We start from the raw sequence: 19,226 nt of genomic DNA, 5'->3' as shown, positions 1-19,226 counted from the left end.
AGACCCCGAAAATGCATTTCTCGGGGTTGAGTTTGATGCCGTTTGCTCAGAGTTTCATGAAGGTCTGCTCTAGATCAGCTATGAGTTGGTCAGCCCATTTGGATTTGACCACGATGTCATCTACGTAGGCCTCAATGGTATGGATGAAAGCGGGAATGGGAAATTTCTGTACCGATCGACACTGAATACCGGAATTCCCGACCGAATATCATTTTCTCGGGAAAAAACGGATTTGGGAAGAAATCCGAGAAAATATGGTGAATCTAGGATCGAAATTGGTTAGAGTGATTTCCCGACTGAATTAGCGGATCCCGTATTTGTTCAGGAAAACTACCACAGGAAATTCTTGTTTTTAAGGCCTCCCATGCAAATGGCCCAACCCACCCCGCCGGCCCACCCAAACCCCATGTCGCGCGGCCATGTCCATCGTCCAGGCAAGGCCACACGGGTCTTTTAACTCACCCGCACATCGCAAACCCTAAGCAGCCATGGGGCCAACCCCAAATCCCCAATATTTGGCTTCGGCAGTCTCTCTCAACTCACCCGCACACCACACGCCGCATGCCACCGCCCGCCGCAACTCGCCCATGCCGCATTCCCTCCTCTTCGGCTCTCCCTCCTAGAGTCTCAGTCCCTCTCAACTCTTAAGCGCCTCTCCTCTCCTGGCTCCTGGTGCCTGGTGGCCTAGCCTCCCTCGGTTCCTCCTGGTGCCTTGCCTGGCCGGTGGCCACCGCCGCCCGCCACCCACCACCAGGCGTCTAGGCCACCCTACTCTGAGTCTCCACCATTGGCCACCCTTACTATGAGTCTCCGACGAGGTGACAATAGATCCATGACTTGGGGGCCTAGGGAGGCAGTTCGGACACCAAGATGAAGCCACCACCAAGTGAGCAAGCTTTTAGTTCTGCCTCTGCCTCATCTGCCTCCAAGCACCGCCTCTTCCTGGAGCCATCCCCGCTGATGAACAGCAGCACCCTCATGCCTTTTCCAATGACAGGTAAAGATGTGTGAATTAGTGTATGTTTCATTTATTGGCAAAGATGTTAGATGTGTGAATCACTACATGGGATTGCTTGTTGTTAGGGATGAAACTAACAGATGAATATTGTCCCCTTGTGTTTTATTGCTTATGTGTTAGATGAAACTATCAAACTAACAGATGCATGAGTAAAAGTAATTGAGTAAGGTCCAATTGCTACTATCATTTTGATTCCCAAATGAATGTTTTAGATTCATATTGCAATTGCAACCAACAGATGCTACTGTCATTTTGATTCCAATTGCAAAGGCCTTCGCTTATTCCTGCCCTCTTGCTGTAGAAGGTTGTGAACCTGATGAACATTTTGAATATAGCCCTCATCTTTTGGGCATTGAGTTTTAGTTGACTCTCATGTTTGTGTTTGATTCTTTCCCTAAGCTTACCTTTCTAGCGGGCAATTTGAACCCCCTTATTACAGACTACGACTGCTGTTTTTTTATTCCAAAAGCTCACCTCGGCGACTTTGGTCATTGCTTGGTTGCAATTGGAATCAAAATGACAGTAGCAATTGCGACTTTGGTCATTCCCAAACTAATAGATGCATGAGTAAAAGTAATTGAGTAAGGTCCAATTACTTTGGTCATTTTGATTCATACTAGTGTCTTAGATTCATATTGTTGTGTTCTATTCTTGTCTTAGCAGGATCTAAGAGGTCAAGTGAAAGCCTTGGTAATTGTGGTAAAGATCTTGGTATATGTCTGTCTGTATCATCTGCAAGTGCAACTCCTACATCTAGTCCAAGTCAAGGTGGTAGTGCTGCTGCTGATAGCAATGGTTCAGGTTCAAGCGGTGCTGGTGGCAGTGGTTTAGGTGGTGCTGAACTAGAAGGTGCTGGTGGTAGTGGTCCTGCCATTGCAAGTGACATACGTGCTGCTAGTGCGAGTGATATAGGTGCTGCTGTTGCAAGTGACATAGGTGCTACTGGTGCAAGTGATAGAGGTTTTGTTGCTGCTAGAACAAGTACTGCAAGTGCAATCATCGTTGAGGGTGATGAGCCTATGCAAGAGGGAGATGTACCTTGTGGAAAGAGGCACAAGAGGTGCACATCCAATGTATGGCAGTACTTTACCAAGAAGAGAGTGGTCATTGAGGATAATGGCAAGACATATGTTCAGATGTGGGCTTATTGCGATTGGCCCAAATGCAATCACAAGGGCAGATGTGAGAGCAACTATGGAACAACTGGATTTTGTATCCATCTGAGGGTGGCACATAGTATAGTGAAGGGCCAGCAGTAGCTCAAAGTGGAAAAAGATGGGGGAAAGACATGACTGTTGTGGTACCATACAAGTACGATGAAGAGGCTAGCTTGAGAAAGTTTTACTTGGCAATAGTCATGCATGAGTACCCATTTAATATATCTTAGCATGAGTATTTTGTTGATTTCATCAAATCCCTATGTCCTACCTTTCCAATCAGATCTCGTGTTACCATTTGGAAAGAAATTATGAACATGTTCTTAGCTGAAAAGGAGAGGTTGTATAGCATGTTCAAATTTGTCTCTTGTCGGTTTAGTGCCACCGTGGACATGTGGACTTCAAATCAGAACAAGTCATACATGTGTGTAACTGTACATTGGATAGATGACAATTGGTGTATCCAGAAAAGGATTGTGAACTTTGTGCATGTACAGGGCCGTCATACTGGTACAAAGCTCTCTGAGACATTTACTGAACTTATGGTTAAGTGGTATATTGACAAGAGAATGTTTGCTCTGACCTTGGACAATGCATCAGCAAATGAAGTAGCAGTCAAAGACATCATCTCTGATCTAAGGGCCAATGCTAGTTCAACATCTTTGATATGTGATGGACTATTCTTCCATGTGAGGTGTGCTTGTCACATACTGAACCTTGTTGCTAGGGATGGTTTGAGTGTAATCACACCCACAATTGAGAATATTAGACAACTAGTTCTTGCTATCAAGGGATCTCCATTGTAATGGGAGGAGCTCATGAAGCGTGCAACTGAGTGTGGGCTAGATACAAACAAGGGTCTTTCACTTGATGTGTCAACCAGATGGAATTCCACGTATTTGATGCTTCGAGATGCTTTGTACTACAAGAATGCATTCATGAGGCTTAAATCATTAGATCGCCGTAGGTATGAAAAAATCACTCCTTCTCCTGGTGAATGGGCCATGGCATTTAAATTGTTCCAATGCTTGAAGAAATTCTTTGATCTCACTGAACTGTTGTCTAGTACTTTATATCCAACTGCAAATCTGTTCTATAGAGGGTTTTGTGAGATAAAAATTTTACTAGATGAATGGTCTATTTGTCAAGATATCACTATTAGTGCAATGGCTACTTCTATGAGTAGGAAGTTTGAAAAATATTGGAAGAAATCATCCACTACACTTGCTGTTGCCTGCTTTCTAGATCCTAGGTATAAGAAAAGGCTTATCGAGTTCTACATGAGAAAATTCCATGGCATCTCATCTCAAGTTCATGTTGATGAACTTGTTGATGTCATGAAGAAATTGTACCAGTTCTATGCTGCTGCTGCTCCTTCATCTTCAAGGCCTAAAAGTGGGGCAAATGATGCTAAGGATATATATACAGATGACATGTTAGTGGACAGTGGAGATGATGAACTAGAGAACTTCTTATATGAGTCTAGTGGGCATGGTGCTGATGATATGAATGAGCTGGACAAGTACATGGTAGATCTGCCTCTGAGGCTCAGTGGTTAGTTTGATATCTTGGCATGGTGGAAGAACCAGACCGATGAGTATCCTATTCTTTCAAAAATAGCTCGTGATTTGCTAGCTGTACATGTCTCAACTGTCACTTCTGAGTCTGCTTTTAGCGCTGGTGGACGTGTTGTTGATCCTTTCCATAGCCACCTTGACCCTAAAATGGTTGAAGCTTTAATATGCATGAAAGATTGGGTTGCTACAGAAAGAAGAGGTTAGAAAAGCATCTTAGTTTTAGTTGTACAATATTTTTATCGTAATCATGTTTGCTGATATATGAGTCTTGGCTTACTTTGAATTTCAGATAAGAAGATTGGTTCTATTGTTGGTGATCTTGAAGTTATTGAGGCCCTTGTTTCAAAGCTGAACATTGAGGTATTGTCAATTGAGTTATCTTTAAGTCATTTTGCTACATTGTTTATTATTTATATGTTGCAGTTGTACGTGGCTGTGGCTGTGTAGTGTACTAGACTACTAGTGTTTACTCTAGAGTTCTAATCTAGGGGAAAGGATAATATATATGTTGCAGTTGTATGTGGTTGTGGCTGTGTACTGTACTAGACTACTAGTGTTTACTCTAGAGTTCTAATCTAGGGGAAAGGATGTGCTATGCGATTTTGGTAGTCTTGTATAGCTCAATAGGTTGGTCGCCTGTGGAATTGGAAAGAACTGATTGTATAGAACCGTACTCGGTAATGCTTTTGTGTGATCTTAGTGCAGAGATGAACATGGAGTATTTATCAGAAAAATTTCAAGGTCACCATGGTGTTTCTTTTTCTAGTATTAGTATCTTGTAGTAAGCAACTTTACTGGGCTGTGGCTGGATCAGTTCTTTCCAACACTGATGCCTCCTTTTTTTTAGGATGACGATGTCGTGGACAATGATGACAAAGGAGATGGACCACATGGAGATGATCTGGGCTTCTTTGACATGTAGTGTTGTCTGCTTATGATATGTTCATCTATTGTGTGTTTGGCTATTGGCACTTGGTAGCTGGGCATGTTTTATTTTTAATTTGGACTTGTACTTGTGAGTTGAGTGTTGGACTAGTAGGTTGTCTCATTGTCTCTTGTCTGTGAGTGAGTTGAGTGTTGGACCATTGCCTATGTGTGGTTGCCTTGCCTCATTGCCTGTGATCTGTGATGTACTGTTGTGACTTGTGTGCTATGTTGCTCAGTGGCTATGTGACTGTACTGTTGTTCTATGTTGCTGTCAACCTATCATTCTGTCAAGCACTCAACCTGTGGTGTGGATATGTTGTTGTCATTCTGTGTTGCTTTCATCCGTATATGCATGGTTGCAATTATTGCGTCGAGCTAACTATTTTAAGTGGTTACATATATATCGATGTTCCTGTTTTTGTGTTATTGATTCCTGATCGTAATCAACACGTTCCTGATCGAAGTATTCCGTTCCTGATATCCTATAATAACGAATTCATTTTCCCGTCCGACTTTACCATTCCTGCTACCAGTTCCTGATCATATAATGTAGGAGCAGGAATGATTACAGTGTTTTCCCGACCGTTCCCAACCATTTTCAACCCTACTCAACGGTTTGCCCGATGAGGTCCCCGAAACACTTGAGCATACGATGCTGATACATAGCCCTCGTGTTTTTAGACCGAACGGTATTGTGATGTAGCAGAACGATCCGAACTGGGGTGATGAAAGATGTTGCAAGCTGGTCGGACTCTTTCATTGTGATTTGATGGTACCCGAAGTACACATCAAGGAAGTAAAGGGTTTCGCACCTTGAGGTCAAGTCGACTACTTGGTCTATGCATGGCAAAGGAAACGGATCCTTTAGACTCGCTTTTGTTGAGACCCGTGTAATCAACACATATTCTCCATTTCCCACTCTTTTTTCTTACAAGAATGGGATTGGCTAACCACTTCAGGGTGATACACTTCCTTGATGAATCCAGGCCGCCAAAAGCTTCGCAATCTCCTCGCCGAAGGCCCTACGCTTCTCCTCGTTGAAGCGATATAGGCGTTGTTTAACTGGCTTGGAGCTTGGCCTGATCTTCAAAGCGTGCTCGATGACTTCTCTCGGAATGTCTGGCATGTCCGAGGGTCTCCACACAAAGATGTCTCTGTTGGCGTGGAGCAAGTCGATGAGTGCGCTTTTCTATTTTTAGGAAAGCATGGTGCCGATGCACACCACTTTGCCCTCAGAGCTGCTTGGGTCTATGAGGACCTCCTTGGCGCCCTCCATAGGCTTGAAAGAGCTGGCCGACCGCTTGGGGTCAGGTGCTTCTTCGATGATCTCTTCCCAGATGGCCATGAGCTCTCTAGAGGCGACAATCATTATGGCGTGTTCGTAGCACTCGACCTCACACTCGTAGTCTCGCTGGAAGGAGGTGTCGACGGTGATGACCCCACGTGGACCCATCATCTTCAACTTCTAGATAGGTGTAGTTGGGGATGGCCATGAACTTTGCGTAGCATGGACATCCTAGGATGGCGTGGTAGGTCCTGTGGACCCCGACCACCTCGAAGGTAAGGGCCTCCATCCTGTAATTGGTCGGATTCTAGAAGGTGATAGGCTGATTGATTTGCCTAAGCGGCACGGCCTGCTTTCTAGGCACGATGCTGTGGAAAGGCGCCCCGATCGGCCAGATGCATGATCGGTTGATGCCCATGGCGTTGAGCGTCTCAGCGTACATGATTTTGAGGCCTCTACCTCCATCCATTAGCACCTTGGTGAGCCACTTCGTGCCGACGATCGGGTTGACCACGAGCAGGTATCTTGCCAGCTGCGGGACGCTTTCTGGGTGGTCGGTCCAATCAAAGGTGATGGCAGGACTCCGACCATCGAAGGAAGGAAGGCATGGCTGGCATGGTCAGTATAGACTTCACGGCGTGCAAGCTTCTGATGGCACTTGGAGTCGTAGGCCATCGACCCTCCGAAGATCATGAGGCAGCCATCTGGTGTCAAAAAGTCACCGTCCGTCCCCTCCACATCGTCTACCACCGGCTTGGGCTCCTTCCTATGCGCACACTTATTGGAGCCACCAGACAGGAACCGCTTCATGAGGGCGTAGTCTTTGTATAGGCGCTTGATGGGGAAGGCATGGTTCAGGCATGGCCCTTCGAGTAGCTTCCCGAAGTGGTCTAGGCTACCCTTGGTGGGCTTCCAACCCCCCTTACTGGTCAGCAGCGGCCACGAGCGAGCCCTCGCACCGTCGCTTGTTCTTCTTCTTGTTGGGGCAGTTGGAGGCGCCTTCGCTCGTCGCCTTGCCCTTAGGATGGTTGAAAATCGCTCCAACCGCCTCCTCGCCCGAGGCATGACTGGTGGCGATGTCGAGGAGCTCCTTTGTGGTTCGCGGGCCCTTACGTCTCAGCTTGTGAACCAGGGACTCACAGGTGGTCTTGGACAGGAAGGCTCCTATAACGTCAGCGTCGGCGACATTGGGCAGCTCATTGCATTGCCGGGAGAAGCACCTGGATGTACTCATGAAGAGTTCCTCCAGACTTCTATTGGCAGATTTTGAGATCCCACGAGTTCCCAGGATGCGCATAGGCACTGTTCGCCTAAACGGCCGTTTAGCTCATTTAAACACCATGTAAACGCTACACGGTGGTGCGCCGTTTCTGTTTAATTACCCTTTTACCCCGTTTAATTGGCCGTTTAGCCCGTTTAATGGGACGTTTTGCTCCGAATAATGGCTAAATGGTAGGTGACCGACTATTTACCATTTAGCGTTTAGGAACCAGTAGGTGCCCTGGAAGTTTCCCACGAAAATCTCCTTTAGGTCCGCACAACTTTAAATTTGGTTGGGCAGAAGGTGCCCCAACCATGTTCGCACCGCATTATCTAGGAACAATGGGAGGTTGTAGATAATGAAATTGACACTATCCGCTCCACCGGTTGGCAAGCAAGTCGGTAATCCTCAAGCCACAGTCCAGGGTTTGTTTCCCTAGAGTATTTCGGGATGTTGGTCGGCGGTCAGGTACCATGGTGGGAAGGTGGCATTGAGGATGTGTCGGCCGAAGGCCTGAGATCCCAGCAAGTTGGGGCTTGGGCTTCGGTCCTCGCCGCTATCGTAGGGTCCACCACGACGAGGATAGGTAGCCATGGCCGGCTTCCTCTCTCTCATCGCTTCGTCCACATCTACGGGCAACCAGGGTGTTTCGTGTGTCACGGTGGAGGCTGAGACGCTCATAGACTAGGGCCACGACGTGCCCCCCCTCCGCCATGCATCGCCTAGTGGACAGACACGTCCCTGACATGTCATCCTGAGGGCGCATATTGACTAGCGTTGAGCTCGCGTCACCAAGACAATGAGCTCTCCACCTGCTGCACCGCCGTGTGCTCAAGCAGCGTGCAGATCTCACGATGGGCCCGACAATCCTCGGGTGTCGTGGGCTCTGGGAGCCCTCGAAGCAAGGCCACCACGACAGCGATGTTTTGGCTTGCTCGGGTGAAGTGTGGGAGGGCTCCATCATCTTCGATGATCCTCCAATTCACATCGTGGGCCATGGTGCGCGCACGCCCACTGTCTCCACGGTGCTCTATATCTTGCTCGAGCTCTACGCGCTCCTGCTCTAGCTAGAGTCACACATCCTTGAGTTCCCTGTGCCACGCCCTCAACTGCTCCACCCATAGGCGAGGCGAGGCCTCCGCATCTCCCTCGACCTCGTCATCGAGGTCGTTTGGTGGGGTAGCCCCTCCCTCATGGATGCTTTCGATGCGTCCTTTGGGGGTACCTGCCATAAAACATTCTCACGATGGGTGATGGCTCCCCCTGCTGGAGTCAGAGTCGAAGAGCGACTCCGAATCTTCCACGAGAAGGTCGTGGAAAGATTCCAAGATGTATTCAGTCATCCCACAAACTCGTCAGTTCATAGGGGATGGGTGCATGCGCTATGCCATGGGGTGGCCAATGGTCCTCGCAGCATTGCGCAGACCGAACGAGAATGCTACCGGGGCGCTCCGGATGAGGTATTCCGGGGAGAGTGGTTCTCCTCCGACAAGCTGCACCATGACGTTGGTGAACAAGAAGGTAAGGCAGCGCAGGTCCTCCTAGGACGGTCAGGGTCCTAGGAAGACGTCGAGCTGGCGATCTAGCCTCCCATAATCGAAGCCAAGGAGCTGGTCACTCCTAGAGGCACCGCCCTCTGGCGCGTGTAGCTGCAGCTCCTCCTAGCGCCTCGATGAATCGTGTCGAGGCCGGTGGAGTGGAGAGGCTAGGACGGCGGTAGGGGCCTGCGCCAACTCTCCCTCTGTCGTGACGATGAAATCTAGGTTCCCAAAGCGCATGTGCGCGTTCGGGACCTAGCTGACGCCGTGACTAGCCATCTAAGTCCTGATGTGGGCGTCAGGGCACCTGTCCACCACTGGTGCCATTCCCCGACAGTCATCAGCTGGTCGTGGCATCCCATCCCGTCCTGGCGGATGGCGTGGTGAACTGATGTGCCTGTCAGCTGGCCGTACGGGGATTAGGCAGCACAACAACCACGCACCCATCACTGTTGGTGATGTGAACCCCCGGGAGTGGCCTGAACGTGGCCATGGGTCACTATCGAGACGTGCCTGCTTCCCTCCTGGTATCAGAAGTTTGACCTCGGGGTCATACCCTTAGACCCGTAGTGGTTGAAAGAGGTATGGGCTCCCGTCGGGCGAGACGAATCCCGAGCCCTTGGGGTCAGGCGGGACGGAGCCCGTGCCCTCAGGGTAGGGCGAGACTACTCCCGTACCCTCGGGGGTCGGGCGACATGGGGCCCGTGCCCGACGGGTCGAGCGAGACGGCTCCCGTAGCCTTGGGGTCAGGGCTACACAGGGCCCATACCCCCGGGGTCGGGCGACACAGGGGCCAGTGCCCGAGGGGTCCTGGCGAGGCGGAAACCGTCCCTTCAGGGTCGGTTGAGACTGAAATACGTCATCGATTATCTAGGTGAGTTTATCGTCCGCTGTGCTCAGATCCCTCCGTCGGGTATCCCTAATACTGATACCAAACACTAAGGGATATAAATAGGGTCTTACTTTAAGACAAAATGTCTTTTTTCGAAAGATCAAGACAAAAGACAAAAGACAAAGCTTATTGCTGTTTACATTCCTTCTAATTTTCCTCCACCTTGTTGCGATGGATGCAACTTGTAGAGCCCATTTGAAATACGATTTTTTTTTTAAAAACACATATGGATAGCAATCAATTAAATATAGAAAAGTATAAGGAATTAAAAAAATCCCGTATTCCAAACTTAGCATCTCGCCACCGCTCACTGAAATATTTACTAGATGGTGTCAAATATTTAGCTGCTAATAATTACTTTTTTATCTAAATGGTGGACAACTAATAGTCTAGCTAATAGCAGCTAATATTGTTAGCTATGAACTATTAATTAGTTTTTACATGATAGTATTCGGCTGATGAGGCTTGCGTCCTATTTTGATCCATAAAGCTAATAGTTAGCTACTAACAACTATTTTTTTATCTAAACGGGTCCAGCTAATATTAGTCTAGCTAATTGTTAGCTGGATATATATTTAACTAGCTATCACACTAGTTAGACCAAAGCTGCTAATATTATATATGAGCTGTTGACTAGCTAACTAATAGCTAATGGATATAAATAGGGCCTTACTTTTATGACAAAATGTCTTTTTTTTCCCCGAAAGATGAAGACAAAAGACAAACACACAAAACACAAAACACAAAATTCTTGTTGTTTACATTCCATCTTATTTTCCTCTGCCTTGTTGCAATCGATGCAACTTGTAAAGCCCATTTGAAATACGGAAATTTTACAAAAAAAAAAATATACATGCAGATATATAGCAATCAATTAGGACTCCTTTGGAACACATGAATTTTACAGGATTTGTACATGATTTTCATATGAAAAACGTAGAAAACAAAAAAAAAGTTCCTATGTTCCATAGGGGATCTTAAATATAGAAAAGCATATAGGAATTAAAAAAAAAACCCATATTCCAAACTTAGCCATATGATTTCGCCACTAGCTAGCTTTCCATGCCTCCCTTGAGTCGCCACACCGGTCAATGAAATATTTACTAGACGGTGTCAAATAAAAGGTGATACATGCATGCATTGTTAACTTGACTAGTACGGCTACACGATATATATATAATTAAAACTTTACTCGAAATACGATAAAATTCACGTTGCCGTACCACAAGATCGGTCAAACAGCAAACCTAAAACTTTTAGCCCGCCTTTATATTATAAGAAAAAAATAGAATGCTTTTTTTGCGAAGAAAAAAAAAATAGAATGCTGGATCTATATATGCATACACCTACAACCGCTATAATTAGTGACATATAGAAGGGGACCAAGCTCGTCTTGTCCTTGATTAATTATTTTAATTTAATTCTCATCTCGAAGGACCTCTCAACGCTTAGCTGGATATATAGTGGTAGGGCTTAAAATGCACTAATGGTTTCTCTCTTTTAATATGCCGTTTTCTCATTTGCTTTCAAGTCTCCATCATCTTTCTTGTTTCCATGCATGGTAACATAGACAGAAAAAAAGAGAGGGGCCAGCGTATATTAAGAGAGAACTAAATTAAGGAGGAAAACTGCAAGCTCAAAGCAGGAGACAAGTGTATGGCCGGACGCCGGATACGAAGTATACATACGCATTATATGATCATTCACATGATGGATCATACATATGGTGCATAGATATCTTGCAAAGAAGCAAGATACAGAGAGAAGCACAAGCAGGAAGGTAGTGGCCAGCCAAACAGCAGTATCCAGAGGCTACATACATATGCCACACCAGGGCTGCACTACATCTGCATCTGCAAACCAGATAAGTGTGCTATCTGCACTCTGCTATCTATATCTCCCTTTCCCGATCGGATGCATGATGATGCACGCATGCATGGCAGACAGCTGGGTTGGGGATAGGTGTGTTGAGTCATGCATAGCCTGGCGGAGCACTAGAACAAAAAAAGGCAGAAACTGAAGCTTTAATAGTGCCAATAAGTAGTATGAGGCAAGAAAACTTCATGCATCAAGCCTCTCAGAGAAAAGGAAACACAGAAGGGCACTTTGAGAGAGAAATACAAATACTAGTACGTGGCAAGAAAACTTGGTGCGTCAGCAAAGCCAGTGAGGGAAAAGGAGGAAGAGATGACAGATAGTTAGGTCGTAAGAAACCTCCATGCATCAAACCTCTCAGGGAAAAGCAAGGAGGAAGAGATACGAAGGCAGGCAGTTTTAGAAGAGGAGAGCGGCACACAGGAGGACGCCACGGCATTGCAAACTACTAGTAACTGCAAAGCATCTTGAAGATGAAGCCCCTCGATCGAGAAAACCTTTTTTTTATTTGTAGTTTTGTGCCGCCCAATGGATGCACGCACGTATGTGCACCCCGGGGCTGCCCATGGTAGTGTGCAAATTGATGAATGAAGGTAAAAAAAAAATGTCATCAGAAAGCACATCGTACAAACAAAGTACCACAAAATTATTAATTTTTTTCGTCGCGACTACAAAACTAAACCATGCTTGGTAAAACACAGTAATCAATCGGTTCCAAAAATCTCCAGGCAATAAAAGGAGCGTTACACACATTGTATTTAAGCAATATTTCATTAGTAAATTAAATTTACCCTCCGAGTAGTAATTTCTTACAGCTACGTATTCGGTGCCAGGGGAAGTGTGCTACTCCAGTCTCCAATTTCCAAGAGAGAGAGTGAGAGGGAGGCAAGGGACGTGGTGGAGAGAGAGAGAGAGATGCCAAAATCATTTCCATGCGGGCGGAGGCGGATCTTGCAGGCCTTGGTTGGCGGCGCCCACCCTCTGGCCTCTCTCTACATAAGGTGACACACCACATCACCCCCACCCCCATTCCCCACCGGCGTCACAGACACGCGAGCACAGAGCCAGCCACCACCGTCCACCACCACTCACCGGCTCGCTCACCGAGGAGAGGAGGAGCTTTTAGTCGCAGCAGCAGAGGCGCGCGTGGGAGCAGAGCACACAGCGGAGGGAAGCCATGGGCGAGGTGAGTTTGGTTTGGCCGTTGGGGACGACGCTTCTCATCATCTCCTTCTCCTCCAGCCGGGCGTCACATCCTGAAGGTGGTGGCCATGTTGTTGCCTTGCAGGAGGCGAAGAAGGAGGAGGTGGAGAAGCCCAAGGAGGTGGCGGCAGAGGAGAAGAAGGACGACAAACCCAAGGACGCCGCGGCGGAGGACAAGCCCAAGGAAGGCGGCGGCGAGGAGAAGCCCAAGGACGGGGAGGAGAAGAAGGAGGATGCGCCGCCGCCGCCGCCCCCGCCGCCGGAGGAGGTCGAGATGCGGGTCTACATGCACTGCGAGGGATGCGCCCGCAAGGTCAAGAAGATCCTCAAGCGCTTCGATGGTAAAATGCTGCCCTGCCCTGCCTCTGCTACCTTCTCCTTTGTTCTGTTTTCAGTGTGCTGGATTTTTCAGTTTCTTCTCATTAATTGTGGTAGCAAGTATCCTATGGTCATCAGTTTTCTTTTTTATTAAACACACATGAATGCATGATGTGGATTGAGATTTCAGAATATTCTTTTTTTTTTCTTCAAAAGAGAAATTCCAGATTTAGGATACTTGTTTCAAAGGTTATTCTTGGAAGAATTTATGTGATTCATGGCAGGAGTTTTAACTGGGTAGTCGGTGGGGTACGCTTTGTTTAATCAGATTCACCTTGCTAATCAACTAGATCTTCCATGTTCAACGGTTGCAATTGCACACCAATCCATCCACTTGATTAAGATTAATGGTGGGAGGGAGAACGGAGAACGACTGACTCCCTGTCCCTGACTAGAGATCCCTCTGAGTGACTTTTTAGCTCGGCAAAAGGCAGGTAGATTCCATGAGAATGACAGCCTTGAGCATGCGTGTGTCATTCTCAGAGCTCAAAAAGTGAAGTCGATTCATTCCTCAGCCAGCAGCCATGTCTAGACAGTATCCTCCAAATGATTCTCAACTAACAATGTTCCAATTCCAACTTCCAGCTAAGCATGATGCGTGCATATATATTATTATTATTTCTCCATGGCAATGGCATGCATCTGAATTCTGAACTGGAATGGAAATTGCAGGAGTGGAGGATGTGATCGCTGACTCCAAGGCGCACAAGGTGTTGGTGAAGGGGAAGAAGGCGGCCGCTGATCCCATGAAGGTGGTGGAGCGCGTCCAGAAGAAGACCGGCCGCAAGGTGGAGCTCCTGTCGCCGATACCCCCGCCACCGGAGGAGAAGAAGGAAGAGGAGAAGAAGGAGGAGCCCGAGCCGCCAAAGCCGGAGGAGAAGAAGGAGGTGAATATAATCAAAGAGATACATACTGATACATATATATTTCTTCTCACATCAACATCCTGATGATCTGCATTGGTTTTATTCTGAATGATGATTTTAGTTCCATCGATCAGAGGCTGATGTGAGGGTTTTTTTTTTATGTTTTTGAAGCCGCCGGTGCTCGCCGTGGTGCTGAAGGTGCACATGCATTGCGAGGCCTGCGCTCAGGGGATCAGGAAGAGGGATCCTCAAGATGAACGGTCGGTGCTCCATTATCATCAGTTTGTTTGGCTGCCTTCAATTATTAGATTACTAGTCTAGTCTAGTCCTTTTCATGCATATATACCCATACCATTATTATCATGTATACATGTCTTGTCTGGAGTAGCAGTTTACTAAAGCTTGGTGGCTGCAATGGAGTTGCTAGCTTAGTGTGATGATTCAGCATGCCCAAATGCAGTCTTTTTCTGACCAAATGATTCGGAACACATGCATGATGCATCTCTTCAGAGTGAAATGAATAGGGAACAGAACTATTCAACGTGAAATGAATAACTCCTCCACCCACCTGTTTGACCCAAAATTGACAAGACTGTTTAGCTTGTCGAAAAACTATTTACTGGTCCTTGTATGTTCTGAATCACAAATAATGTTCTTGATGGTTGTGCAGGCGTGCAGTCTGTAGAAGCAGACCTCAAGGCATCGGAGGTGACAGTGAAGGGCGTGTTCGAAGAGTCCAAGCTGGCCGAGCACGTGTACAAGCGCACCGGCAAGCACGCGGCCATCGTCAAGTCCGAGACAGTCCCCCCACCGGAGAGCGCCGCCGGCGGCGACGACAAGGCCAAGGAGGAGAAGAAGGAAGAAGGCGGAGGCGAGGAGAAGAAGGACGGCAAGGAGGAAGAGAAGAAGGACGGCGGCGGCGGCGACGAGAAGGAGGAGAAGGAGGGCGGCGGCGACGAGAAGAAGGACGAGGCCGACAAGGACAAGGACGCGACTGCCATCGCGGCCGCCAACCTGTACATGCACTACCCGCGGTTCTCGTTCCCGGGAGGGTACTACCAGCCGGCCTACCAGTACCCGCCGCCGCCGCCGCCGCCACCTCCGGGGTACGCCTACCAGCCGGCCTACCCGCCGCCGTCGTACGCTGCGTACGCGCCGCCACACCACCACCAGCCCATGGCGCCGCAGATCTTCAGCGACGAGAACCCCAACGCCTGCTCCGTCATGTAAAAACCCGTAGGTGGGTCCTGCTCCTGCCTGAGCGAAAAAAAAAAGAATAAGAAGGTGGTTTGGAGGGAAGAGCGAGCGAGCTGCGTGCCTGCGTGCATAATCTAGAGGGAGGGAAGTTGTCTTTGCAAAAATGCCCCTGAGCAAAAGCAAATGGCAATTTTGTTTGAACAGTACCAGGCTTTTTTGGGGAGTTAGACTTCTTTCAATTTCTCTCTTCTTTTTTCTTTTGTAATTTTAACCCTTTCTTTCACCTTTGTGGTATAAAGTAAGTCTGGGCTTGTCAGTTTATGGATGCTATATGGAGTACCTTTATGTAGAACTTCTATAAAAAACTGTATGTATGATAGTATTACTAAGTTTCATTTACCTTGGCAATCCCCTCTAGCCAGTTGTCCTATATATTTTCTTTACCCCTGACAGCCATGTTCGCTTCTCTTATAATCTGTCTTTTTCAGCTTGTTTTTTAGCCGAAACAGTATTTTTCTCTCATAACAAATCAGCCAGAACCGTATTTCGATTTGTTTTTTCTATGAAGCGAACTAGGCCTTTGTCTAGTAGGAGTATAGTACTAGTGTTAACAACAGCTTCAGCAAGTTTGCATTGGAATCTGAATTTTTATGATGGTACTAGTAGGTAAAAGAAGAGAGAATATATTCACCACGGGGTGAATGATGTGAAGGTTCTAGAGGTGATAGAGAGTAGCTGGTGAATATGCAGTGCAGAGGAGAGAGGACTCGCTACTCAGTGGAAGTGAGGGGGGACAGGTGCTTGGCATGTGCATGTGGGCATGGGGCATGTGAATGTGATGGGTCCTTTGTGCGGGCCCAAAATCCTAGGTGGATTGCAGCTTCAACTTTGGTGCCCCCCGCCGCCCCCCCCCCCCCCCCCCCCCCCCCCCCCCCCCCCCCCCCCCCCCCCCCGGCCTTTCGCCAGTGCGGCAGTACATCCTGCTACCTATAGCTATAGGTACCCAGCTGCCTTGGAGTTTGCTCTGAATGAGAGGATTCTTTCACATCATCATGGCAGCATCAGCCCTGAAAGAGCTGTGGATTCAGGTTGCCTTTGCATTCTCAGCTCCAAATGATGGATGGATGGATTCACCTGCTGCATGCTTGCATTGCATCGCTTTGCATGTGATCCCATTTGTAGTACCACTGACCTGGTGGGGCCTGGCTGGGCTACTACTGCTATAGGTGGCCACTTTGCTTCCATGCATGGTTGGGTTTGGGTCGATGATGGTGAATTGCGTCGTAAGGAACGAAAGCATGCGCGAATGCATGTGCATGGGGCTGGTTTCAGAAATTCAGACACAGACCGTGGAACAGAATTTGGCCTTGAAAATGTAGTATTTGGTTTCAGATAGAGACCGTGGAACAGAACTTGACCTTTCGTGGAATACATTCCTACCTGTCCAATCCGATTTTGGGCAGCAGCCATGACGACAACAACAACAGTGACCTTTTTTGTGGCGCTCTCGATGTTTCATAGAGGAGTGATTCTAAGCTAATTCTATCGTACAATTCTCTAAATGAACTAATTAAAAGGGTCAGTGTCAAAGATATGACTTCTCCTCATCCACTTCCCACGCGTAATCATCTCCAATAATAAGTATACTTATAAATTTTTTGGAGAAGATAATGTTACTTGAAAATTGGTGGACGACATCGGCCCGTGTTGTAACCAAGGATCTAAACGGGGCCTTAATATAATCCAGGCGGGGAAACTCTCCCCTCAGTAGGTTCTCTTTAAAAAACGTTACTTGAAAATTACATATCTACCCAATCAAAAACTATTATTCCAGTATGTAATGATTGCACTTTGAAAATAGAGAAAGTAAAAAAAATCTACCAAGACTAGGTGGACTATATCTAGAAATACACTTATGCTGAGATAAACTTCAAATGCTAGAAGTGCGCTTAATTTACGACAGAAGTGTACTTTGGAAAATGAGAGAATCACTTGTCATAGGAATAGGAGTAGCTCTTCTAAACCCTCAAGAAAATGTGACGGGCCGTGTATCGGCATTCTTTCGTAGAAGATCCCAGCCAATGCAATGCAAGGGAGAGCCGCCTATAGTGAGTAGTGAGAGTGTGGTGCGGGGCACTGATGAGCATGACCACCGGTGCGGTGGGTGGTGAGTGGTGACTGGGATACCATATGGGCCTGCAGCCGTTAGTTGCAGCATGCACATCATCTCATGCATGCATATTGCATATACAACCAATCTACTGCTCACTTGAGTAAATGATTAACCCACCAACATGCATGATTTGTTCTCTGACAAGCGCTGGCTAATCCACAAAACCACCCGTACTAATCTATGTGGTACAAACACATGCAAGCCACTGCCTTGCGCTGCTGTTCAACAGCTTTTAAGAGCTTATTTTTCAAACAAAAAGAACTTTTGGGGTCCTAAGTGGTCTAGCTCACCATCCAATCCTCAAACAGTACCGCAACTCTCCAAGGGCCAGGGCGTACGTGCCATGTGCTGCTGACTGAGAGACCACGCCCTCGGTTTGTACGGCCCTGGGAACTGAATGTCACATGCGTGCTTGGTGAAACAAACAAATTAATCTAGGGCAGGTCCCAACACACAGTACTTTTCGTATGTGCCTAATCATGCCCTACAATAGCCAATAAGCCTCATGAGAGAAGATGAGAGGACCACAAAAATTGTGAGGAAGAAAGAGTTATAGGGACAACAAGAGTATCACTACTACACAAATGATTTTGCACGACACCCCCCCGGAGGCCACCGAGGCGGGCACCTATTTTTACCCGTCAAGGTAAATGCCACGGTTTACCTAGGCGGGCATTTTTTATTTACCACGGCGGGCTTTTTTGCCCGCCACGGTAAATCGATTTACTGTGGCGGACGTCTTAAGATGTCCGCCACGAAAAATACCCTATTTTCCGTGGCGAACATCTTAAGACGTCCGCCACGGTAAATCGATGTACCGTGGCGGACGTCTTAAGATGCCCGCCGTGGAAAATGTGCAGCCCAATAGCCATCTCCAATATAAACCAAGGCCCTCGCACCATCGTCGCCGCCTCCCCCACTCTCTCTTTCTCAGCTCCCCGCCTCCCCCACTCTCTTTCTCTCAGCTCTCCGCCTCCCCCACTCTCCCTCTGCCTCCCTCTACTCTACCTTGATGCAGGCAGTGGCGCGCGGCGCAGCTCTCCTCCATAGCGCCACCCCCTACAGCGGCGCGCGCGGGACGACGGTGACGGCTGCGCCCTCCTCCTCCCCCACGGATCCTCCATGAACGACGATGACGCGGGGCTAGGGTTTCAAATCCAGTGAGTTCATCTCCCTCTTCCTCTCCACCTCCCTCTTCCTCTCTCCATCTCCCTCACTCCTCCCTCTTCCTCTCTCCAGATCCGGCGACGGCGACCTCTTCCTCCACGGATCCGGCGGCGGCGACCTCCTCCCCCACGGATCTGGCGGCTGCACCCTCCTCCTCCGTGGATCTGGCGGTGGAGCGACCTGATCCGGCAGTGGATCTCCACCACGGCCACGACGTTGGGACCTCCACCACGGCGGGCGAGGACGTGTCGGCGCGGCGGCCTCCCTCCACCATGGCGCGGCGGGATCCGCGAGGAGGCGTCGGCGTGGTCCCCTGCGAGCGACTAGCGAGGTGGTGGCGGCCATGGGAAGCCCGGATCCATCGCCGGTGGGCTCGCCAGTGGGCTCGAGAACGGGCTCACCGGCGGGCTCCTGGTTTTTTTTTGTTTTTTTAAATGATTAACCGCAGCGGGCATCCTAACGTGCCCGCCGTGGTAAAAGTATATTTACCGCGGCGGGCACGTTACACCGCCCGCCGCGGTAAATCGATTAACCGCGGCGGGCAAGACCGCCCGCCGCGGTTAAGCCACGATTTACCGTGGCCTCTAGGCCGCGGCGGACGGCTTTGCCTGCCGCGGAAAACCGAAAATGCCCGCCTCCAGTAAAGTTTGTGTAGTAGTGTATGCTTGTATTGGATGGATAGTAGCTCAAATTCAAAGCTTTCCCCATTCTT

At 48.2% G+C, this 19,226-nt stretch overlaps 1 pseudogene; it reads left to right on the top strand.

Moving 5' to 3' along the window:
* The first annotated feature begins 12,541 nt into the window (after positions 1 to 12,541).
* Positions 12,542 to 15,573, top strand: LOC136492985 (heavy metal-associated isoprenylated plant protein 7-like; annotated as a pseudogene).
* Positions 15,574 to 19,226: the final 3,653 nt, after the last annotated feature.

The sequence above is a fragment of the Miscanthus floridulus genome, chromosome 11 (genome assembly GCF_019320115.1).
Source record: "Miscanthus floridulus cultivar M001 chromosome 11, ASM1932011v1, whole genome shotgun sequence".
In the NCBI taxonomy this organism is placed as follows: Eukaryota; Viridiplantae; Streptophyta; class Magnoliopsida; order Poales; family Poaceae; genus Miscanthus; species Miscanthus floridulus.
The sequence above is the reverse complement of the archived record's forward strand: the minus strand, read 5'-3'. Positions and strand labels throughout refer to the sequence as shown.